Below are 19,462 nucleotides of genomic sequence, written 5' to 3'. Positions count from 1 at the left end.
TTTACCGGAGTTCAACATTTCGATGAAGTCCATTTTAATCGAACGTTTCACTACAACGCGGGTTTATGCGATCTTAATAACTCGTAATAGTAATTCGTAAGAAAAGAGATTAAATAAATAAAATTAAATAAATAAATAAATATCGAAATAGTTCAGTTTATAATTATAATTAAAGAAGAAAATTGTAGATTAAAGAAACTAAAATTCGAATAGTAAAATACATTTACAAATATATATATATATTTACAAATTCTGTTAATTTAACAAAGCCAACGCGATCGTTTAAACGCTGTCAGTTCTCGATTAGAAATTATTTTCAACGCGAATTAATCGACACAATCGTTCGACCGCGACCGGAACGAACTTTACGGTTAATCCAAAGCAGATTTTTGCGGCGAATGATTACGATTAATTGCGATTAATTACGAATTTATCGGCGACAGTTGAAAATTCAGCTCGACCGTGTATAATTTATTCGCGAGACGCATGTAACATGCATATCGCGCGGAAATCACTCAACGCGCGCGAATCATTGCCGCGCGACACGCGTGTTACTTTATTTTAATTCGCGCGATGGCTGTTTAATTACCCCTTTCGCCGGGCGAACGTAACGAGCCGAGTCACGGTGCTTCTTCTTTTTTCCTTGTTTTTTCCGTTTTCTTTTTTATTTTATTTTTGTTAATTGAGAAGGGACCCGGTCTCCTGACGTGGCCGCAGCGAATAAAGATCAGGGGGTGGGGAAGTTCGCGTGAAAACGTCGACGCCTGTAAAATGTTTTAGGCCAACTAATTGCGACGCGAACGACTAATAAAATGTCCGAGAAAGTAATTAATAAGCCCCGCGAAAAGCAAGGGTCAGACCTCGGGAAATCTTTCTATAAAGGCGAAACCCCCGGCACGACCTTACACGGTTATCGTATTTTGTTTTTTATTAGTGGCACCGCAACTTTTCTCTCTTTTTTTTTCATACACAGAATTTTTGTTGCGAACTTGGAACGAATTCTTTTAGAGAATTAATTAGGGTAATAATTTTCAAGAATTAATTACAGCAGATATTTTTCTGAATAAACTAGAGCACATATTTCTATGAATTAATTAGAGTAGATTTTGACAGGAATGAATTAGAGTAGATTTTGGCAAAGATAAATTAGAATAAATTTGTATAAAATTGATATAGAATAAAGTGTTCAAACAATTAATTACAACAGAATTTTAAAAGACAGGCCTACAATGAGAGATCTATTTAACAACGAATTGAAAACGACTTTTACAAGAACTTAACTGTTAACGATAAATTTCATTTACGAACGTGATAACTACCCTTTATATTATATATACTATATTATATATACCATATTATATATACCCTTTATTTATATTTTATAAAATAGACATTGTCGAAGACTGCGAATAGTTAACAAATAATCCACAGTCAAGCCATCCGAATCGCAAATAAATTAACTCGTTCCCCCTTTCCAAGAGGGGCTGCGCTTTCCCTAAAAAAAAAACTTCAAAATCGTCCGCGGTTTAAACAATTCTGAAAATGTTAATCCGCGGAAAGGTTGAAAGCTTCCGGATCCATGGATCATCGACAAACTGCCGAGTTCACTTACGATCGTCGCTCGTAAAATGCGGCGCGAGAGAGGGGCTGCCGCAGCAGCGTTAAAAACGTCATCGTCGTGTTCCCCCGCGTCGTCGCAACCCCCCCTCCGGACACTTCCTACACTGCGCGCGGGCTCGGGGTGAAAACAATTTTTCAGATTAAAGAAGCGCAGTCTCGAGGCCCTTGTTCGCGTCATTACAGCCAGGTGGGCGTTTTATGGGAATCGTAATGCCGTTACACCGCCGGCCGCACGCTTATCAAGGATGTCGGGCGGGGGGAGAGGGGGGGGGGGTGAGGAAGAGGAGGTGGAGGGTTGAAAAGCATACGTCACCGAGCTCACCCCGCAAGTGTCCGCCGTTCACCTGTGCCGCCGCGCTCGCTCGCTCTCTGCGAACGCGTGCAACTTTTTTTTTTTTTTCAAATTTTTATTTGCTTAACGTACACAGTGTACACGGTGTGCGTTCGTCGTAAAAACGGCCAGCGTTTCTCTCGCAAATATTCGAAACAAACGAAAAAGAAGTAAAGCGATACTGTTCTTTCCGAGCGAAGTAATTATCCTTTCACTGTTGTTTCAGAAATTCTGGTGACCGCAGAAATTTTCATGTAAAATTGTTCTGAATATTTTTCAAACACGCGTCGAAACGAATCAATTCGGAGAAAATCTTATTATACGTATGTAATATTTATATAAACCTTTTATGCTGTCTCTACGTGTCGCATGTTTATTCACTTATTTATAATTGTCCTAGATTTATCTTTATTAAACAAATCATATTTATTAATATAGTTACATACATTTTTGATTCACGTAATACTGCATCAACGTTTTAAGTTCGTCCTTATTCAACAAGTAATATTTATTAACCTGTTAGCTGCGTACGACGTCATAAGGAAATGGCAAGTTTATATCTTAAAATAAAAATACTTCTCTCACGATTTATGTCAAAATGCTTATAGCAACATATTCGTAAATTTTGCACGCTTTAGGATAATTCAATAGCAATTACCAAGAAAACTACACTCAGTATGATTGATAAAACAAATAACAAAATTTATCTTGTAAATATATCGACGTAACTAAGTGGTTAATATATTTAAATGTTCGAACAGCGTACTGGATTTCATCGACGTCGGCTTTGTGTCGGTTCATCTTAAGCTGATGCAACTGTGTGTGTGTATGCAACCTGTGCGCGCGTGTATGACGAAGGTAAATCGCGGAAACGGACCTCGGATCCGTTAATTGGCGGCTCGGCGAGAGACCGGGGGGCGCGGACGACGGCGAAATTTAATTATCCTGGCGATGAACGGCGGGAATTTTTGAGCGACCGCTTGTATTGCTTTCGAATTAGATCGGCGCGGGAGAGCGATTGCACCTCTAGGTCGGGGGCTGATCTATCGGAAACAAAATGATTCCTGGTGCCCCACGCGGGAAATCGAATGGCCTGTGCACTGTGCGACGATACGAGAGAGCGCAGTTCCATAGACGGATTAATTGATCCGCAGAGGTGTCGGCAGGTTCGAACGATTTCGCCTGCATGAAATTGTTTCTATCGCCTCGCTTATTCGTGATCTACCTATTCGATTGTTTATCATAATTTAGATTGGAAACTAATCGTTAAAAAGCAGAAGGGAATTATTTATAAAGTATTCTATATATTATTTTTATCGTTTAGTGATCTCGAAAACGGGAGATTTTTATTTATAGCTTCATTTAGGTTTTATTTATGATGCTTGAACATAGTGGGATAATTCTTGGCTTTTTAGGCCAATTTTTGGCTTTAGGGGTCATATTTTTTTTTATTGATGTTAATTTTTCAATTTTTTATGATTCCATGAAGTTGGACAACTTAGGGAATAAATAAGTATTCAAATATTGTATTAATAATTTTCCTTTAATATAATAATTAAAATAATATAATTATTAAAAGAAAATTACTAATACAATATTTAAAATATTATTCTCATTATCTGGCGAACTTAGAATGTGTTCGTTCATTTATTTAACAATATTAATATTATTATTTTTAATATACAGAAAAATATACCGAATAACTTTATCGAATTCAATTCTCATCGACTCGTATTACGAAAACAATTGCATTCAATTAAATCGCCTCGAATAAATTCTTCGGATCAAATATCCTTGGAATAATGAATCGAATGGAATTTCACGCGAACAAAGTACGCCCTCAGCTCTCCGACCGGAGACTTAAACATCGCGCTCCGTTTAAACAGATAATGCCGGTTTTTAAAGCAACAAGTGTCCGGCGCGCGTCGAGGAAGAAATCTCTTTTCTTCTTCGGCTCGCGTTTCACGGCGCGAGCGGAACGACCGCGATGGCTTTATTAAAGAAAAAGACAACGGGAATGAAAGCTTTGTGGAATTTCAGTCGGACCGGAAGTGCTCGGGGATCGAAGCGACCGACCCACCCCGGACGGCCGTCCTTTCGCTTTCGCTCGGAGAAGACTCAAAGGATCGATCAATTATTACGTGGCGGACTTACGTGGAATTTATAAGTAATGCCGGCCGCTGCGTGTTGTCCGTACAACCGCGCTTTGATTCCGCTCAAAGGACCAATTAATTATTACGAGCGGACTTACGTGGAATTTCGAAGCCGATATGGTGGCTCGCATCATCACGGCGATTATTCAGGAGTTGCGGAAGCTCCGACGATCTTTGCTCAGATTCATCGAGATACGTCTGCGCTACGATAATATCGTTGATAAAAATAGTAACAAATTTTGTGACAGCTGTAAATTTGGTGTAAGAAACGCCTGAGATCATTGTAAACAAAATCATGGAATATCGTCGAATGCTAAGTTTTATCAGTTATGAGCCAGGTAATGTTATTATATTATTGTAAATCAATTAGTTAATGAATTAATGGATGAGTTTGAAGAGGATACATGAAACTATAAATACGCTATAATTTATTTAGATTATATGTATTTATATTTCTAATCATTGCAATTAAATCCACAATTCCCTATAAAATAATATTCAATATTATAACAACTATTTCAATGTTTATTCAACGATATTAGAAAACAGTCGCGGGAACATTTAAATATCCGCACGCAGAAATCGTCGAGTAATTTCTGGATGAAATTCGAATTAAAGAAAAGTTCGACGCTGTTCACCGGCGAAATTAATTTAAAGGCGTCCGCCGCAATTATGCCGGGGGAAGTTTCAGTAGTTACGTGGCTTCAAATCAATGCTGGAATTGTGCTCCCGGTATAACTGGGGTATATCTGACGAAACGGCGAGTTAATTAATAACCGAGTTGCGGGATTAATAGCGGCTGCTAATTTCCCGATTTCGAGATGGTCTTAATCGAGATCGATAAGCGCCGGAGCTGCTCGCGCCGACAACGCTGATTTCTGGCCATTGAATCATTGACACCTCGTGGGTGTGGATTACTGTAAATGAATAGTCGAAGGACGATAAGAGCGTTACGATCGTCCGCTCGTGTCCTGGCATTTTCCGAGAAGATTAAAATTATTACCGTCGTATTTTCGATCACGTGGAAAGTCCATCCTTTTTACTAGAATTTAAGAGAGCATTTTTTAAAGCGTCCCTGGATTCTTGCAATAAATCGTCGTTACCGTGTTCGCCGCTTTATTATATTTCTTATGTCTTTTTTATAGTATGTTCTTTATATTTTTCATATTACATTCTTTATATTGAAATTGTTACTTAAAAATAGAAAGAACATTGATCGTCAATTAAATAATTTATTCAATCGTTAATAGTCGGTTCATTTGCTTGGCTGTCTAGTATTTAAAAGAATACCTAAAACAAAATGCAAAGTAATCTGCCCAGTAGTTCCAGCGACTAATTTACTTGTCCGTTTGTTCGCTGAATTTGTAAAGAAAGTTGTCCACGATGAGATCTAACATTTCGAAGTAGTTAACAAATTCTCGAAGAGTTTGAAACGAGGACCGTGCTGCTCTCGAAGCGGAAGAATGCGGAGATTCCGCAAGGATTTCAAAGAATCCACGGTGACTTTCAGAACTCGGAAAGCTTTCGGAGTTCCGTGGGGAAGATCTTTGAGCATACACCGTAACTAGATTTCGAAGCTTCGCGAAACATTTCCGGGAGCTCGCGGGGCTTTCCACGGTTTTCTTATGAGCTCCTTTCGGAGCTATCAGACTGCCCGAAAGCAGCTTCTTCCGCGGCGAATTTGAGGAATTTCAAAAGTTTCAAGACGCTCGAGACCGTTCGAGTGCGCTGACGCTTCCCTCTCGACGGAGACTTCAAGCGCAGAAACTTGATTCGACACTCGAGATCCTCGGAGTTTTAAAGAACTGTTACGGCTTCGAAAAGGGGTTCCCCGGCTTGGGTCTTCGACGACGTCGTTTGTCTTTTAATGTTCGCGGTGCGAAAACGTGTTTTCACAACTGTGTCCACGAATTTCAACGTTAAATCCAAATTAGCGGTAATGCGGCAAATTTAAACAAGTATCCACACCGCGATTCGATAGCATGGTTCTATAGTTCCGTAGCGAAATAATCGGAAAGTTACCCTAAAACGTGTTTAGATTAGCATTTTCTCCGGAGACTCAAATTGTTTTCGGTACGTTCAAAGTTTCCAGGACTTTCGAGAACACTTTGAGAACTAGGGTCACGTGAAAGCATCGAATGTATACAGGTGGCTCGTCGGGTTCAGTGTGTAATCTTTAGCAGAAAATGCTAGGTCTACTGGGAACCGTATACCATAAAGTTACGCTCCCATATGTTTAGAGACACTACAAAGTAGATAATGCACGACTCCGTCGCTGAGCCGTGGATTTTTGTGCGAAGTAAAACTACTGCGCGGTTGTTGCAAGTCGCGGGAGCTTAATGGAGATTTATTTATCGTTACGACAATTCTTATGTTGCTTTAGATTGATCTAGGTTGGTTTAACACTACGAGTTATCTCGTAGCTTCTTTACAGATCAATTTTGTACATCTACGACAAAGGTCGAACAATAAAAATGCAAATATAAATAATTGGCCTCTGGAAAGAAAAGAAAGAATCAGGGTTGGCATAAATGAACAGAAACTTTATTAATACATTGACAAAACATATAATTGTACAAAGTGGATTCAAAAACATTTATTCAATTTTATTTAAAGAGTAAGAGATTTCTGCTACGTAAGCCAATTACGAGATAACTCGTAACATGTTTAAAAAAAGAAAACATTCTACAAGCATTTTGTTGATTAATACGTACTATAATTAACGTTTTTAATAATATAATATGATTAAATTAAATTGGCTTCTTGCACCGGAAATCCTTGAAAGTGCCGTGGCAGTCAACGTGTTAAGTTTGCTTACGTCACCTCAGCTCGATTTACACCGAGTTACAAGAGAAAATGAAATAAATTAGTACTAAATAGTATAATAAACATATCACAATAGAAAGAACATCGCTCCGGCACAGGAGCAAAAATAATAAACGCGTCTGCCGTCGAGTATGCATCGTGGAATTGAGAGCAGATCTCTCTCTCTTTCTATCAGACTTTAATGAGGACCGAAAAGAGAGCCTGGGAATTTTTCGTGAACAAAGAGAGAACGAGGAAAAAAAAATGGCTGCGAGCGTTGTCGAGTGGCGCTTTAAAGAGCCATCGAGGGACGACGGAGCACAGTGAAAAAGACACCTCTAAGTAGGGGCGGCACTGCCGTGAAATGGCACGCTTTAACAAGTGGTGTATCGTTGCGCATGTCCACCTCCGTGTGACCCTGACGTCAGATTGCACAATTCCACGCGTAGACCGTGCGAGACGTATTCAATAACCGATGCGGCTGTGCTCGCGTTACGTGTAGCGCAGGCGGCGTGAAAGGATTGCACGTAGCGAGTTCAGCCGCCAGGTCCACGGCTGTTCAAAGTAACTTCAACTGCCTTTCAGCCGTGACGCCGTTGCTTTAACGTCCGCGTCCTATCCACGTAATGCGAGACGGGAAAATGCAAAAGTTTTAACGCGCAGAAAATACGGGAGAGCCAGAGAGAGAGAGAGAGAGATAGAGAGACAGAGAGGAAGAGAAAAGAAGAGAAAGAATGAGGGAGAAGAAAGAGAAAAAAAGAGAAAAAAATTACAGAGAAAAGGAAAAAGAGAAGAGAGAGAGAGAGAGAGAGAGAGAGAGAGACTGATTGAGGGGAAGAGAGAGGGTTGTAGAAATTTTCAAATTTCGATCACTGTGATTTTCCGAACAGTAAACGACAACCCTTTGCGCAGGGGTGCGCTAAATTGAATCGTCGTGAGCGCAGGTTCCTTTGAAAGTAATAACGTCGCCGGTCACGAACCACCGGCGAAATTATTCATGTCGCTAATTATTATTAGGCCGCGAACAATCAGCTTTCCATAAACCCGGTGTCGGAATTTCGATTCACCGATAGCGCTTGCAAATATCCGAATTAGCGTGTTAAACGCGGCGTGCTGTCTGACATATGAGGGACTCGTTCCACTCGCGTGTGCCAGGAACCCACTTGCAGCGTTCGCGGCAACGGCGACGGATTTAATTTCGTTTCGAGCGATCCTTTTCATTTTTTTTTTTACTCGTTGTTCGACCAACTTCCGAACGATTTGTTTCTCTGTTTTAAATCGACCACCACTGTTTTTAATCGAATTGAACTGTTGGTTTAATCGAATTAGGAAAGTCCGATTCGAACAGAGTTATCTTCTTGTGCCGCGTCGATCGATGAAAACTCCGAAGGAAGATTTATCTCCGAGCCGGATATAAATTGAATAGAATATGTCGAGAGGCTGGATCGTAACGTACTCGGTTGATTAATCGTTCTGCTGTGTTAATAACTGGGTAAACGGTTTATTGGATGCTGTTGCAACGAGGCTGATTAGGGGCGCGTTAGAATAGAGAAACCGGCGATGATCATGTGAAATGAATTTGAGGGAAATATCGAGGATCATTTACTGCGAGAGACCAGTAGATTAACAGAGAAACTGATTTAATAGATTCAGTAATTGGGTAAATACTGTTCGAACGATGCAAAACAAATATGGACGAATAAACTTTACTTACATTATTTTCAAATAATGTTTTTAATAAATTCGCTGCACTGAACAATTTGTCTGAAGTAATATTTCCAATGAACTTGCCACAATAATATATTATGTCTAAACAATATTCTTAATATATCCAATATAATAAAATATCGTTATTTAACAATCTTAAAATCTTATACGCGATCAAACTACCCCATTGAATTATTTCGTCTTGCAAAAATTTGCACGCTGTTCCTGAACAGGCCGCGATACCGGCCGCGAATTTTCTATTTCTTTTACATTAAATCTTCGTTTCGCGTGACACGAATTTGCATAATACGGCAATTTTTGGGAGGATAAATTCCGCGCTACGTAGGGGTTACCCCCGTGTACTGTAAGTACACGTATGCAAAGCCGGAATAAACCTCGCACGGGGTTCTAGGCGCGCACTTGCCACTAGATTTACGGACGTTCATATTATATTTGCAAGAGGTATGAATAAATATACTACATATTAGGTTGCCGCGCGCATGAAACGTCTGGTTTTACGACGGCTACGACGATGCTGCGGGGCAGTTTTCATCGGGAAACATTTTTCGAGGCATCGAATTTATGTATTTCGTGTTCCCAAACATTCGGGAATCCGTACGAAATTATTCTTTGCGCGCGAGAGATTATTTTTTATTTAGGAGAAATTACTTTTTATCTAGGAGCAATCATTTTTTTATTTAGGAGAAATTACTCTTTATCTAGGAGAAATCATTTTTTTATTTAGGAGAAATTATTCTTTGCTTAGGAGAAATCATTCTTTCATTTAGGAGAAATTATTCTTTGCTTGGGAGAAATTATTCTTTACTTAGGAGAAATTATTCTTTACTTAGGCGAAATTATTCCTGAAAAATTGTTAGATCTATTTGTCCGAATATTTCTTCCTGTACATTGTTTAAGCAGGGATATAAAACTATTTACTAGAATTATAAATTGATTATGGGAATAATTAATTATTTCACACTATGAGAACTTTAACTAGATCTTTTATTAATTAGAGAAAGGTATAAATTACGTCCTTTCTATTTGAGATATTTCAGGTAACTAACACAAATTAATTGAATAAAAAGAATAACGATCAGAAGAGAAAATAAACCATCGCATGCCATTTTTGCAATTCAACTTATTTGTTGAAATCCAACACTATTCGAATTATACTCGATCGAGTTTTTTTATAACAATAATAATGCCGACCATTATAAATATTTTGTTCGACGTAAAATAAACGCAAGAAAATGTGCAAATAGATCCTTGAAACCGAAAAAGAAGCCACAGAAACGCAGCAAGAAGGTGTTAAAAACGATAAGCTCGCCTAACTTGTCGAATGAAAAACCGATGGTAAGTAAAACGCGTAAATATCAGGGCATCGATCAAGGTCAGCTGCGAGCAGGCGAGATGTAATATTTAGGTTTCCGGCCGAGGCGATCGCGGAAATCTGGAATCCGCGAGACTGACGGGCTCGGTAAATTGGGTGGAAATGAAAGAAGAGAAAAGAAACGACGTCGAAGAAGGAGTTCTCTCTCTCTCTCTCCCTCTCTCTCTCTGTGGGGAAGAGCGAAAGTAAGGAGAAGGAAGGAAGGAAGAGGTCGGCATGGCATGGCAGGCCGATCGAGCAGCGTGCAGGGCCACAGAAAGAGAGCGAGAGAGAGAGAGAGAGAGAGAGAGAGAGAGAGGGAGAGAGAGAGAGAGCCAGGGCTACGGAGCACGGCCTCGTCCGCGATCGATTCAGCTTCCAGAATATTTCGCGGAGAAGCGGCGTCACGACCATAATCCACGAGGGCGTCATTATGCACGGAAACCGCACACCGGCGCAGCTCGTCCGACACTTCTGTGCAACAGATTACACCACGCGCTGCTGGTTAGAGTAGCAGCTAATGATACAGTCACGACGGCAAACTCGATGGGACCGAGGACAGACGGTTTGGGTCCGGAACTTCGCGAATTGCCTCGTCGAACATGCCACTCACATTTCGCGAATTTTTTCGCCCATTTCGAACCTCTTTCCTTTTCATTGTATAGTCATAGGATCATTAATACTATGCACTGTATTGTAAAATTCTTGATATTACGTAGCATATTATGATACTTATAATTTTGAATATTATATTTTAATATTAATATTGCGTAGTATATTCTAATATTAGTAGTATGTATTATATTTTAATATTAATATTGTGTAGTATATTCTAATATTAATACTATGTATTATATTGTAGCATTAATACTACGTCTTATAGTCTAATATTAATACTGTGTATTATAAATATTCTAATATTAATACTCTGTATTATATTCTAAAATTAATATTATGTATTATATTGTAGCATTAATACTACGTATTATATTCTAATATTAAAACTATGTATTATATTCTAATATTAATACTACGTATTAAATTGTAACATCAATACTATGTATTATATTCTAATAATAATACCGTGTATTATATTGTAACATTATTAATATCATGTATTGTATATCAATATTAATATCATGTATTATATCTCAATATTAATATCATGTATTATATCTCAATATTAATATCATGTATTGTATCTCAATATTAATATCATGTATTGTATCTCAATATTAAAATCATCTATTATATCTTAAAATCGCGAACATCACGTATTATACCTTCAAGAATAATAACGATTATTTAACGGAACGAGTTCTCCTCGCTCGCAACGTCGCGAATATTTTCATCCCCTCGACCAGCAAAAATCTACGGGTCGCAAAGTTATGCTTCGCAAACTATACTCAAGCCGGTAATTTAATTACCAACGTCGACTTTGAACTGGGCGATGTCCCCTGTAAGTAGAAACGTCGAGCACCGGTCAGACACGATAGCTTATAATCACGTTCGACCCGTTATAGTTCACTGGGACATGTGATCTACTGGCAACAGCCTAAAGTTCAAAGTAGTTCCGATAATTTCGCGATATAGCGCACTCGCCGCGGCTAAACTCCGGATCATTATGCAAATCAAAGGGAGTTCCGCGACCGAGCAACGAAATACGAAATCCGCGTCCGTCGCTCGTTGTATTTCTTACGATATTATATATTGTTCGTTGTTCAGGAGAAAACATAATTGCTTCGCCGGGCGACCTTCTTTTCCTTTGACTTTTCTTGTCATTTTTTAATAAACTTTCACGGAGTTGCTATCGTTCCTCGGCCGCCCCGCAGTCTTTTTCCCTGGAAGTTACTTCCGCTGCATGTAAAACGAAAGACGTCTTCTTTTTTCCCTTGCATTTTTCAGTCGACAACAGAAAATCGGTTAATATACAGTTTGATTGTAGATTTTACGCATCTGCGATCGTGAATTCAACGATCGCGGTCTTCTCAATTTGTTGTAATTATTAAGGGACTATATTAATTTTTGCTTTGCATAATGATAATTATTATTGGACCAATAAGAAATAATTCAAAACACATAGCCTTCCTTAAAATTAAAAAAGTTCCCTATATATCGTCCCAAACCTGTCTAATAAACTTCACACCTTTACTTACGTTATAGCGAAAGGTTGCCAGGGATAGAACAGAGGTTAATTTAAATAAAAATCTCTTCGGAGCAACAAATTCGAAAAATGAACATACGAGAGGAAATTGCCGAGCTTTGGACCCGCCGCCGAGTGGGAAACGATTAATGGAAGCGGGGCCTTTGATCAAAGGGGGCTCGTTTTTTAACGAGATTGAATGCGGTCGTGTGACAAGGTATCGGCGCAGGGCGTGGCTCCGTGGCTCCCGCGGAGCTGTGCTTTTTAGTGTGGCGTGGTTTCGCCCTGCGTGGTTCACGGTGCGCCCCGATCACACGCTACGCCATTATATCACGAGGAATTTGCCGCGAACGTGTTAATTGTGCCGGTGTTCCGCTGGAAATAGAAATCGAGTCACGATTTCGTTTCTGGCCTGGCTCACGGATCAAGGGTAACAACGGCCGGCCAAAGGAAGGGGGTGGAGTGCCGCTAACGCCGTGCTAAGAATGGACTGACGTGCCTGTAATTTTCTGTTTTTTATTTATGCGTTCGGAGTCACGGCTTTTAATGGACAGAGAGAGGGAGAGAGAGGGAGGAGGAACGCGCGGGCAAGGCGTCTACGAGCATCCGCGTATTTTTCTTTTTCTAACCTACCCTTGTTCAGAGACACACTTATCGGGGGTGTAACGAGATCTTATCCGTGGAAGCATACGATATCGCGATCGTACGATTAGGTGCACACCGCTGCACGACGCTGTGTGCTCGTGGTTTGATAACTCGAGGTTCGATATTTGTTGCTTGCTTGTAGGTTGCGTTATTTATGCGTATATTTTTATACCCTTTTACCTCGTATCAAATTTTAAACGAATATGAAATCTGCGAATCGAGTACGAAAATTAGATTTATTTGTAGATTTTTGTGCGAATTAGATTTATCAGGAAATTCAATTTCCTTACAGATTGATCAGTAAAAATTTAATTTAATTATAGATTCGTAATAAACTTATTGAAATTACTTTCCAAAATTTAATCGAACCAATACAACTTAAGAAGCTCGTGTCACTGAAAATAATTACTATTGACTGAGATCACTCTGCAATTATTATCGACTGAATGTATTATAATTATTGATAAAGCACCCGTTTAATAAGTCGAAGGGACCGGATTCGATAAATTCCTGAAAAACAAAGCAGGCGCGAGGTTTCGCAGACAGAATTCGCCAAAAATTCTAACGATCGAGGGGACAGTCGCGAGTACCAATTAATTACTGCCGTTGTCGTGTAGCTGCTGGAGAGCCAATAGGAAATTGCACGGCACCTGGAATAATTAAACCGATTAACTGTATTTCGAAAATCGTCGGCATTGACCTCTCGACACCGTTGGTCAGCCAGGATTAAACGCGAAATGTCGATTACGCGTACACGCGATAAAACGAAGGAATTCATTTTCTTCGAGGAAATTCTCCCCGGAGAATTAAAATGGTTCCGCGTTTTGTTTTTCCGCCGCGCTTCTACCTGTTTCCCTTCTTTACGAAAAGAGGGAGACCGAGGAATTTACTTTCAAGCCACGTTTGCCCCTTTCGGCAAGCGCTGACGTCACAAGGAGTCGGTTGGGAAACGTAAGAAGCGATGTAAAATGTTATCGGTTTTGTTTGCGAACGCGATTCGTCGTCCAGCTGCCAATTTCTAAATGGACCCACTCTGCTCTTCAATTTAATCTACAAATTTCGATAATTCTCTGCAGGCTGTTTGTTCTCTGCTTCCTTGTAAATATATGGAAGACCGGTTACAATATTAATATTGGCGGAGATTAATATCATTTCTTGACATGTGTTTTAATAACGATAAAGTGGAGGCGGACATATTGTCTATCTTGTTAAATTAATTTAGCCTATCCTATTAACCCTTTGCGCTCGGACCCATTTTAACTGTGAATTTGAAGTAATTTTTCTGGTTCGGGCTATTTCCATTCTATTAAACAAAATCAATTTTTATGCATACAAAATTTATTCTTGTGACTCCTACCAACAGTTTTACTACTTGACAATTTTTTCAATTTAAAACTTATTGTTGCAAAAATTATTTTGGAATGAAATAAAATAATTTGAGTGGTGCCTTAGAGTCACCACTCGAGTGCAAAGGGTTAACTGTATTATTAATATAAACATAAAAGCATATTCTTTATCTTGCATAGTTATGTTTCAAGATACGTGAAATAATTATATTCATAGTATATACATTTTATTCTTGTAATATACATACCATATTAACACTAAAAGTAATATATCTGTATAATAATGCAATTAATATAGTATGCGTACTGTAATAATAAAAAATATATATATAATATCATCAAAATTTAACCACTTAACTGCGTCGATATATTTACAAGATAAATTTTGTTATGCGTTTTATCAATCATACCGAGTGTAGTTTTCTTGATAATTGTTCTTGAATTATCCTAAAGCGTGCAAAATTTACGAATATGTTACCATTTTGACATAAATCTTGGAAGAAATATTTTTATTATAAGACGTAAAATTGCCACATCCCTATGACGCGTATACACGTCGCACGCAGCCAACAGGTTAATCAATACGATCTGTATACAATGGTAATAATAAAATATAAATATTGTAAATATAATTATCACCCAAAATTTTTCCTTCGGTCAACTTCGATCTATTTTCGAAAGAACCACGGTATTTCGATGAAATACCATGGTACACTAATAGTCGAGCAGTCGATGCTAGGGGAGAAGCCGAAATGAAACGGGAGGACGACAGCGGTGGAAGTCGGGGGATGGTCAAGGACTTTTCTATTAGCAACTAGAGAACCGAGTGCTTCGTCACAGCTGAGAAACGAGAGAAAAGTTTCTCAACGCCATGGGGAAATCCTTGGGCTTCCCTCCGCCCCCTCGACGGGTGAACTTTCCTTCGAATTTTTAAGTTTCTCTCTCGCCCCCCTACCCCTTCCCCCTCCACCTCTACCGCTCTCGCGCCACCCTCCCCTGTGTGTTATTGAGATAATAATGAGTAACGGCCTCGGCGGGGCTCACGTGGGAGAAATAATTGCCGGTCGGGAAATAACTTGTGGATCCGCGCGTCGGAAACTTTTTCCCGACGCATTGCCGTGAGAATATCGAAGACGAGGCGACGCGGACCTCGTCGGGTACTCGAGCTCGATGTCTCGATACTAAACGCGTCCGAGGAGAAGACGATAAGGACTCCACTGATTTATTCCTGACGGACACGGACACGCTATAATGCATAGGTATTGGGTTGGGGAACAAGTTCGTAGCGTTTTTATATTTTCTTTCATTTCGCAACGATTTGTTGCTGTTCGGCAAAGTGTATAATATTAATTGCATTAATTAGGCTTTTTTCCAAACTTCTCCTCCTCCGTCACATCCCAAAATATTAAATAAGATAATAAAAAGTTTATTGCAGAATTTTACATGCATCCCTTGATTTTTAACAAATTTCTCTCATAAGCAACGAGGGTACGAATATTTATGGAAATGACTGTAAGTTTGTTCGCTACGAGCTTTTTTCAACTGCATTTTCGTCAATATTCAGATCACTGCGTTCAATTGTACAATATTTTCAATTATCAAGTACTTTCTCCATGGTGCTACGAGACCACCGCGTAGATCATTCTCGCTCGAGAAATAAAACACCCCCTAAGTCCGATATTAAATCAACGCTTAGCCTCGCCATCCTTTCCTTTCTTAATAGAATATTACGTAACGTGCGCGTTATCGCAAAGAGAACGACGACGGAGTCGGTGACGTACCGGAAGCTTCTCCCGTTCCTCGTATCGAGTTCACGAGAGGCTCGTTGTTTGCCTCGAATCTCCCGCCGATCCCGAAAACGTTCCGTCATTTTTCCGCATTAAAATCTCGATCCCCCTGCAATTTTCGCTGATTCGGCAAACACGCTTACAAAGGGAACGCCGCCTGGCCGAGGACATCGTGTTTACCCTTTCGGGTACACGAATTTTCCGCCTGCCGATCTCTGACTATTTTCTATCCGATCGAATCTACAATCCCCTGTGATTCTTTCGGAGAACAGTCTGTAATTATGCTAACCAAAGCGCTTTATACTTTAGCAACGTTATTAACATTAAATAGTTTTCTTTCTTGATAATTTAATCCCGCAACGTGCGCGCTCCAGTTAATTCGAGCGGCGTTGTACTTTGTATTGCTATAATTTTTCACACTCGAATGCAATCGGGAATTGAAAATAACAATGTGAAAGCACAGAAAAGCAATCGTTTAATTGATATTTATCATTTACATGGGATTGTAAGCTATAGCACTTATACAAGTATAGAATATATCTTTTTAAGATCATAAGAAATATAAAAATTAATCTTCTTTCAAACGTTAAATAAAATTTAAAGAATGTACCAATTATAAAAAATATCAATAAATTTAATGATAATAAAATTAATAAAATTATTAAACGATGGATTATTATAATAACAACTCTATTATTATTACTAAGACATAATCATTATTATTACTATTAATCACAGATGATAGCAATAATTATTATCGCACTAAAATGTCTCGAAGTGCTTGAAATAATTAAAATATGGCTGATCGCACGCGCGCAGAGAAATAAAACGATTTGCCAAGAAGTAATATATTATTCCACGATATATTATTCCACGTCGATTTCAATTCACAGAAAATTGCCAAGGAACGGCGAAACACCGCAAGGATGTGTTCAATCGAGTCCGTGCCGCGGCTACGGTTCGTCTCGAAAGGATTCCAGACACTCATCCCGGGTGATTCGAGGAAGATAAGGGTAGCTTGGTCTCTCCTCCGGCCGAGAATTAACCGGAGCATCTCCCACCCTGATGAATCTCGGAAATACGGTCCACGAGTCTATTTCCTACACCTTTGTGAGAGCTGGCTCACTTCCCTTATAACCCACCCCCGTACGGTTACAGATGGATTCTCCGCGCTTTCGCGTGGGATTCCCGCAGGCTTTATTACTGCGGAATCCGTCCAGGCTGCGATAAATTCATTTGCCGATGGTAAACTATGCCCCTGCACGCCGAACGTCGGGCCGTTGCCGAAAAATTCGTTTCCCAAAATTCCGGAAACAAAAGACGCTTCGTACGGCTTATGGTTGGCGCGTGAAACGTAAATGCCGAAATTGTAGTTATTATATTAATATCGTTATATTAATATCATTATATTATATTAAATGTCGTATTATATTACACCATGTTATATCGCATTATATCATATCGATATTATTTCTATTTTACAACGACGACAACGAGAGACTCGGTTTTCTTTTAAAGTCTCCGAAATATATATTATTTACGATATCGCTTTATTAAAGTGTTCGAAATGATAGTAAACACGATAAAAATTCCAAACATAGAACATATTTATAGACCTACGAAACTGATTACGTACCGAGAATTTTTATCGAGCTCGCAATAATTTTCAGCACTGCGATAGAATAATTATTCCGAGCGGCGCGAGATCAAAGGCTAACTTTACGACGCTCTACGCTGCTTGATAAATCATTTGACGTATGTTTTATTCATTTTTCGGAAGTCGGTCGTTCGGTCTCGCTTAAGCATCGCCCGGCAGAGAGAGAGAGAGAGAGAGAGAGAGAGAGAGAGAGAGAGAGAGAGAGAGAGAGAGGGAGAGCGGCGCGGAAGACGACAAAAAGGAGATCGTTATCGCGCGAGATTTAATCGGGGTAATCGTCGGCGCGTTTTCATTCGATTGTTCTTTCTCCCGTCCGGTAACGGAGAGCTCGTCGCCGGCTGCGGAGGAGTGGCTGCGGAATGGTCGCGCGCGGAACGACGCCGCGCCGTGAAATTTGCATAAGCGGACGCGTTACAAAAGAAACACTCGAGCCGCTCGCGCGCGCGGCGGCGGCGGCGGAATGAAAAACGCGAGCGGGGGAGGCCGCGATGTCTGCATCGCGGTTACCGTCGCCCGCTAAATAATTCCATTCCGCCACCCGGGATTGTGTGATTGATGAGGTCGTTTAATCGGTTTTTATTCCCGCGAACGGAGCGCCGAGGGAATCGTAATGATATCGCGGTCTCGATCATTTATTACCGCGATTTACGAAACGTAAACCGCGCCGATGCCCGGGGCCCGTTCCACGCGGAACGATCGCGGCTTAATGCACGCGCGTGTGGCCCTTCGACGTTCGATGGAATTGCACAAGCTCGCGAAATCTCTGCCGCAACGGCGAAAATTCGACGCACCGAACCAACCGCCGTCGCGCCGCTTTTTCCGCCGCGGATTCTTTGCGCATAATGCAAATTTTCCGTTTCGGTGCAGCTCGATGGCTATGGTAAATTGGAAATTGCCCGGGAAAAACGATTTTGATAAGAAGATGAGAAGAGATCGGAATTATGAGACACCGCTTTAAACGGTGACTCTTTCTTGAATCGGTAGCGCGAATAATGCAGAGTTTACCTAGATATTTAAATTATCATACATTTTTAATAAACAGCTTAATAGGAAATATAATTATAAAAGAGTTAGAAGCTTGAATAACAATAAATTTGTAATAGACGTATCAATAGAAATCAATATATAACAATATACATATTTGTACGTACATATACAGTATTAAAATCTCATTTTAATTTAAGTGCCTAGTAAATATTTGTTATAATTACATTCTTTATTCAAACTCCTATAGCAACCTACCATGATTTAAACTTGTATTAAAATCTGCTAGAATTAATATTTTTTCTTTTTCGAAAGCTAGCAGCGACACAGCTTCTCCCAAAAATGTATAACATATGGGTATGCAATCTACCATGATTTAAACTTTTATTAAAATCCGCTAGAATTAATATTTATTTAATCAACTAATGTTCCCCCGGGCTTACAGAGAATACCCGGTATATTACACTTCGTTATTGCACGTATTCATGTGTCCTGTACACGTATTCAAAGTCTCATCACTTTTGAGACTATGATATGATAACATATGGTAATTAATATTATAATATGCGTGCATTAACGAAAATAATGATAATCATTATTATCGTACAATTATGTTCCCCTTGTTGCTACTTCACCTAGCAAGAAATTGCACAATATTTCGCCGCTGCATATTCATGTGTCTCGTGTACAGCACGTACCGAAAGTTTCATCGTTTTTGAAAGCTGCGGCTCGTAGTTGTTCGCAGACTGGTTATTGATTGAGTCCCATAGCTAATAGAGTCACGCCAGTTGGGAATGTCCCGATCAGATCAGTGTGCTTTATAGTATAGTGTGTGCGAGGGAGAAAAGGAGAGAGAGAGAGAGGGGGAGGCATGTAGTCAAAATGAAGCGGACGGATGGTAATATCTTTGGG

Source organism: Augochlora pura, chromosome 6 (assembly GCF_028453695.1).
Source record: "Augochlora pura isolate Apur16 chromosome 6, APUR_v2.2.1, whole genome shotgun sequence".
Lineage (NCBI taxonomy): Eukaryota > Metazoa > Arthropoda > Insecta > Hymenoptera > Halictidae > Augochlora > Augochlora pura.
This window is presented reverse-complemented; position numbering follows the sequence as displayed.